The 7081-nt window shown below is 40.6% G+C and overlaps 1 pseudogene; it reads left to right on the top strand.

The window, feature by feature from the left end:
* Window positions 1-7053, top strand: part of LOC107548481 (MAP/microtubule affinity-regulating kinase 4-like) — a 24226-nt pseudogene extending 17173 nt beyond the window's left edge.
* Window positions 7054-7081: the final 28 nt, after the last annotated feature.

The following is a 7081-nucleotide window of genomic DNA, read 5'->3' as shown; positions in this document are numbered from 1 at the left end:
ATGTATGTATGTGTATATATATATATATATATATATATACACACACACACACACAACTATATTGCCAAAAGCATTGGGACACCCCTTTGTAATGAACAGGTTTGACTACTTTAGTAATTTCCATTAGTACAAATCTTAATGTTTAAGCATATAATGATATTCTAGGGAATTGTGTGCTTCTAATTTTATAGCAACAGTTTGGACAGGACACTTTTCTATTCTAACATGATAATGTCTCTGTGTATAAGACAGGGTTAAAAAAGAAATGATTGATTCAGCTAGTGTGGAAGTGGATTTGACTGGTCTGCAGAAATCCAAGTCATAATCCCAGCTGAACACCTCTGGTGTGACTTTAAATGCAGACCTTGAGCCAAAAACTCATCACCAAACACCAATGACTTGTACATATGGGTACAGTAATTTTAGACACTTCCAAAGCTGTTGCAACAGAGATGGAAATACAATTTTTAAATACATGAATTGTGTTTCCGTCTTTGCCAGAGTTTTGGAAGTGCCTTTTTCTGTTCTAAAGAAGGGGGTGTCCCAATACTTTTGTCCATATGGTGTATGTACAAGTCATTGGTGTTTGGTGATGAGTTTTTGGCTTAAGGTCTGCATTTAAAGTCACACCAGAGGTGTTCAGCTGGGATTAGGACTTTGCTTTCTGCAGAAATTCCACACTGACTGAATCAATCATTTCTTTTTGAGCCTTGCCTTATACACATAGGCACTGTCATGTTAGAAAAGAAAAATGTCCTGTCCAAACTGTTGCTATAAAATTTGAACAGAATTGGAGATTTGTACTCGCAGAAATGACTAAAGAAGTCAAACCTGTTCATTAGAAGGTGGTGTCACAATACTTTTGGCAATATAGTGGTGGCTGACTAAATACTTTTTTTCCCCACTGTACATGTATACATACAAAAAAAATTTTTTGGGGGGGGGTTAATGACATGTTGTGTCCCATTTTTTGCTGTAGAACAATATCCCAGGAAGTACTATGACCCGCAGAAACACATACGTATGTACAGATCGTTCCAGCACTGACCGACACTCGCTGCTGCAGAACGGCAAAGACAACAGGTTACAAACGCATGCATTCACAAACACAGAGACGCTTTATCACTGTGCTGCATATCCCAGTGCACTGTCTGCCTCTTATTCACTGAGTCTGTTTCTGTCTCTCCTCAGCTCCCTGTCTCACCGCCTCCCTCCCACCTCTCCCTCCACTCTTAGTATTGTCGGAGCGGGAGCATCCTCCTCTTCTTCCTCAAGTGAGCGCTGTAGGCTGACACGTGGATCCACCATCCGGAGCACCTTCCACGGGGGTCAGCTCCGTGACCGTGTCCCGCCCACCTATGGACCGCCACCCACATCACCCACCCTCAGCCATGATGCTGGAGCCCTGCCGCCGAATGTCCGCAGCCGGGCCACTTCTAACCTGTTCAGCAAACTCACCTCCAAACTCACACGCAGGTAAGAGGAGAGACTCTCATCATATAAGTAAAAACATCCACTGATGATGCATTTAAAAAATAAAAAAAACGTGCCAAAGTGCTGCCTGTGCAATAACACACGGGTCCCACTGGGGAATTCTTTCAGCCTAAAAGTTGGTTTTACAATAACGCTTCACACATTCATCTTTCCTTGGCTTATTTCCTCTCTTTTTCAAGCATACGAATGTGTTCCTTTCCTAGTCTCTCCCTCTTTGCTCTTATTTCTCTCAATTGCATTTGTTCTCACTATCTCTCAATCCTTCTTTGACTTTCTGCATCTCTTCTTGCTCTTGCTCTCCTCATTGTGTCTCTCTCTCTCCTAGGGTCAATCTTGACCCCTCTAAACGCCAGGGCTCTAATAAATCAGTGTCGGGTTGTACTCTTCCACAGGGATCCAAAACAGTTAGTAAGTTCCCCTGTCTGCCTCTTTTTGCCTGTCTGTTGCCGCTGCACGTCCGTCTGTCTCTGCACATGGCATGCCTGTCTGCATGCAGTCTCCTTTGCAGAACGTGTGTCTGGTAAACAGGATGTGAGGTTGAGGATAGGCTGGATGATGGTGCATGGAGGTTTTGTCTCTTATCAGTTTGCATGCATCCAGGAACACACATAGAATTTTTTTAATTCTATATGACCATTACACATCGCTCAGGTCAAAATCGGTCAGCCAGTTATATTGACCTGCTAGCAGTTGGACAGGACTGAGAGATCCAGATATGTATGTTTGTATTTTTTGTTGGTTATGGTGGAGTTGTGTTGCATGGAGCAGACACTGTTAGGGTAATGCAGACCATCTGAAAATGTGTGTTTCTTTGCAGGGTCACAAATGAATCTGAGGGAGTCAGCAGATCTTCGGTCACAGGGTGAGTCCGCTTAGGAAACTTTTAACATTATGGTGCTTTTAAAACTGGTTTGGGCCAAGCAACTGAAGATCATGTTATGACATTTTGATTAAACATTACAGGGCAATTTATTTTTTAAAATGAATCTGAGGGAGTCAGCAGATCTTCGGTCACAGGGTGAGTCCGCTTAGGAAACTTTTAACATTATGGTGCTTTTAAAACTGGTTTGGGCCAAGCAACTGGAAGATCATGTTATGACATTTTGATTAAACATTACAGGGCAATTTATTTTTTTTAAATGAAACGCATTAATGAATTGTTCACAATAAGATCTGTAAGATGAATTTACAAAATTGATGGATGGATGAACTTGATTTCATGGACAACTTTACGGACTTTATCAACAGATTACAATGATAGAAGAATATCAAATTGAGCTGTGGAAAAACTGAAGCTGAGTTTGATGAAGCTGAGCTGACAATGCAGTGCATTGATAAACTTCAGTATGAGTACAGTTGATAATACAGAAAAGATGCATTCTTTTTCTACATCTTCAAACTTTGTTTTGTAGTATCTTTTTTCATTTTCTTTCAAAGATTTAATTAGCATAATTTTCACATTAAATTTTGCCAAAAGCATCAATACACACATGAAGTGAAGGAAAAAAATGATCTGCCTATTTAACATAAAAAGAATAGAAATAAGTAATAATAATAATCAATAGCAATAAAAACAATGACATGATCAATTTTAATAAAAAAAATTAGAGTAAAAGCAGTGTTTGCTTTCTGAATATGTGAATCTAAAAAAATATATTTTTTTGTAAATCTTTGTCAGTGCTGTGTTTCTCTTCATACTCTGTTTCTTTCTCTTTCCCAGTGGCCATTTATCTGGGAATCAAAAAGCGCCCAAGCCCTGGAGCGGGGGAGGGGGGTGGGATGTAAGGGGTCGTCTCTCCCGTCCCCCCCGGGGCCCCTGCAGAAGTGGTACTGGCCTTGCGTGAGGCGGCGAGGGGATGCGGCTGCCAGGTCCGGCACGCTGGCCCGTTTCTGCTGTGCTGCAGTCATGGGGCAGCAGGATCAAAAGTCACTTTCCAAGCTGAGGTGTGCCAACTGAGTGTGGGTCCCGCAGAGGCAAACGGAGTACGCTACACGCGCCTGTGGGGGGCCCCCCTCGCCTTCAGGCACATCGCATCGCAGATCTCTAAAGAGGTGGAGCTCTGAGGGGATGGGGAGAAGACTTGACTCGGAGACGTCCCCTCACTATATCCGTCATTATAGCGAACTGACGTTGACCCACCCACCTATGTGTTATAGACTTAAAGCATCTGGTCCCTCCTCCAGTCAACACTCAACACACACCGGAACTAAACACACATACACATAAACAAACACAGTCACCTTAAAAGCACGGGACACTCAACCCTGACAATATGGAAACCTAAAGTACAAAAACAAGCACACCCCTTCCATGCACAGCATAAACCTGAGCGCTTCTTAACATGGATTCACACACACTCTGAAAAGCCTCATTCACCGGATCTGGATTGAATCCAGTTTAGTATTTTTATTCTCATTCTAGTCATGAAATTCTTACTTAAATAATTGATGTCATTCTTTTTTTTTTAACCACTTTTGTATGTTTTCAACAAGTCTTGACATTTTAAACGGGTCATCATTTTTATGTTTTTGTGATTTAATGTGTCTTACATTTCTTAATACTGAGTCATTGACAATGTAGGACTGTAGCTGCCAATGAACTATATGCACAAATGTGAAGTTGGCAAGTTTATCCTAACTTCATCATAGCTCACGGTGCGCAACCAAATCTACATCGCTGGCAACTGCAAATTTGATCAGGCTTCAAGCCAACCATCCACACTTTGTTTTTGAGATTGTCCAAGCTTAATTTTGTTGCCTAGAGAATCAGTTTTTCTGATGTATAGTGCCAGTTTACTTGCTTCCTACCAATTTTAATTTAGAAGAGACATTTAATGCCAAATTACTTTCCCTGACCCCTCGCGAACAGGCTCTGTGATTGGTTGGTTCTAGATATTAATCCTTTTTTTCAACTCCTATTCAGTGATCCTTTGCAAATAGTGTCACCTCTCCCTTTACCTGATCAGAGTGGAGTTGAGGTTACCACAAAAGTGATTTTACAAAGAGAGATTGTTTTAGTGTTCAGTGTTATTAAAGACACGTTTCCTGCATTGTAGATATCTGAATAATTTGGAAAAATTACCTATTGGATATGGGATCATATTGGATATTATTTAATTATCAAACAAATTTTTTTTTATTGAGTCTATCCACCTCCAGTATTAAAAATGACCAGATAAGTAAATATCAAATTCAGAGATGGTGTTGGCATTGCAAAGTATGTTGTGGCTTAGTAATTGCCAGCATTATGCCATAGAGTCACATTCAGTAGCACATGTATGTTATTGTATGTTTACTTAAAAATCACCATCTAAAATGCAGGATGTTATCATGCAGGAGTGCAGGAAGAAGTTCAGTGCTCTTACTGCTAGAATATATTTTAGGGGCAAATGCACCAACAGGGTTTTGAAAAGAGTTGTTTTTTGATTCAAAGTCAGTTGCACTTGCAGTCTTATGATATAATAGCATTATGTATGACTGTTTCCATTGCAAAGTCTTAACAATGCTGTGTAACATAAATAGAGTTGCAGTTTAAGATTGGACCATAGACATAGTGTCATGGACAGGCCATGTTTTTGCTGTAGCTCATGATGGTTTTTAGCCATATGCGAGTTTGTCTCTTTAACAGATGTGGAAGCATGTTATTATCGACTTAACAGGGATTTCATATGCAGGTTTGACACCTGAATAAAAGAAATACGCTGTTTAAGATTTTTTTTCATGAGTAGAAATAGGTTTGTTTGGAGCTTTTCTGTTCTTTATTCAAATAATACTCTTGGCTTGCTTTTTGACCAAACCAGTTCTGGTCATTTGTTGTATAACCAATCCTAACTTTGCAATAGTTGTCAATTTGGCAAGCATAAAATAAACAGCAAGTCACAAGCGAGTGGATCAAAATGTAACTGTGAGTGGTGATAATTGTGCAATAGCAATAGATGTTACTGTCAGGTTTAGAAGCTGTTTCTATCTTAATGTAAAGCCATGCTTTTGCCCTGTTGGTGCTGCCAGCTTGTAGACAGTGAGATACTGAGCAGATACATGGATTTGAGTAATGAGTTTTATTTTCAGTCAGGAAGGTGTATAGGACAGTTTGAATTTGAGTTCAGTTTGAGTTCAGCTAGTTCAGTTTGAATAAACAGGTTGGTTTAATAGGGTTGGTCTGTTAATTAAGTTTTGATTGGGGAGTCATTGTGCTATCGTGTGAAATATATAGTAGATACTAAAAGATTATATTCCACTTTCTCCATGTTTGTGATGGCATCTCCCTCCGTTCATGAGAGGGTGTCGGATTATCATACAGAAAACAAGCTTGGTTCTTGGTTTTGATTTTCTGCAGCAAGTAGGTCAAATACTTCGAAATGCTTGAAAGTTTACTTGTGATGACTGACTCCACAGGAATCACTGTGGCACGTCACCTTTGACCTTTAGCCACACAGTGAGCCCTCAGACCACAAGTCTGCCATCTCTTTACCCATCCACTTTTTTTGTTGTCTCGTTCACTTTATTCTCTGCCTTTGTGCCATACATTCGCAGACACACCCAGTTTCTCCTCATCCGATTGCCGAATCACTGGAAATCCTTGTGTCATTGTTCTGTCTGCTCTGTGACTGGACTCCTCTTGTGGAGACGCTTCCTGTTTCAAACTGAACAGGGTAAGGACTGGACATACTGGACCAGTCTGAACCGGTCTCCACATCAGACCGGCTCTATCTGGTTTGGACTGCTGAGTTCTGTATCTGTTCGATGTCCATTAAGACCTCTGTGCACTCATGTTGACTTGAATCAGCTGCATCCTATGGCTCTGTGGGTTTGTACCCATGTTTGGCCAACGGAAGGCGCCAATGTCTTAAATGTGAACACTTCAATTTGTGTATATTTGCACAGGTACTTAATTTATTTTCTAGAATAATTATCTTGGGAGAAAAAAAATCATGGTTTATATCAGTCAGACTCTGGCTGTATATAAAGATTATGATACTGATGATAATATTGTGAGTATAGTATATACAGTATCTTAGAACTCCAGGTTAAATCATAGCTAGAGCAGAGACCCTCTGCTAGCTCTCCAGACGTTTCTATGTGTGCTGAAGTGAAACACTAACCTGCAATCCTGCATGATTCAGAGCAAGGATGGAGAAAGAGAGAAGACAAATGTGAAATAACAGGATGGGCAAAAGCAAAAGAATTCGAGGGAAAGAGAGTGTGTATGCGTGTGCATGTATGTGTGAATGTGTGCGTCTGTGTACTGCGCTACTCTGTTGCCCTGCCTCCCTCTCTCTGCTGGTAGGAAATGTTTGTTTCTGTGAGAGGATTAGGGCAGACTTTTGCTCTGGCAGCCATACTTGACCTGGAGTGAAAGTGTGTCGGTATGAATGAGCTTTTTTTAATGTCCAAGGCATTAAAAAAGCAGAGAATTAGAGAGAATCGCGAGCAGGGCGCGTCACATCTGAATGGTAAATCCCTCCAGTTCAGTGTTGTGCTGTCTGTGACGTAAACTGTCTGCTATGACATTGGGTTTCTCATGATGCATTTAGCTAATATGCAATATGAAAAGAGAGAAGTCAGGCTGACAAACTATATATATATA

The sequence above is a fragment of the Sinocyclocheilus grahami genome, unplaced genomic scaffold (genome assembly GCF_001515645.1).
Source record: "Sinocyclocheilus grahami isolate Dianchi unplaced genomic scaffold, SAMN03320097.WGS_v1.1 scaffold348.1, whole genome shotgun sequence".
In the NCBI taxonomy this organism is placed as follows: domain Eukaryota; kingdom Metazoa; phylum Chordata; class Actinopteri; order Cypriniformes; family Cyprinidae; genus Sinocyclocheilus; species Sinocyclocheilus grahami.
This window is presented reverse-complemented; position numbering and strand designations above follow the sequence as displayed.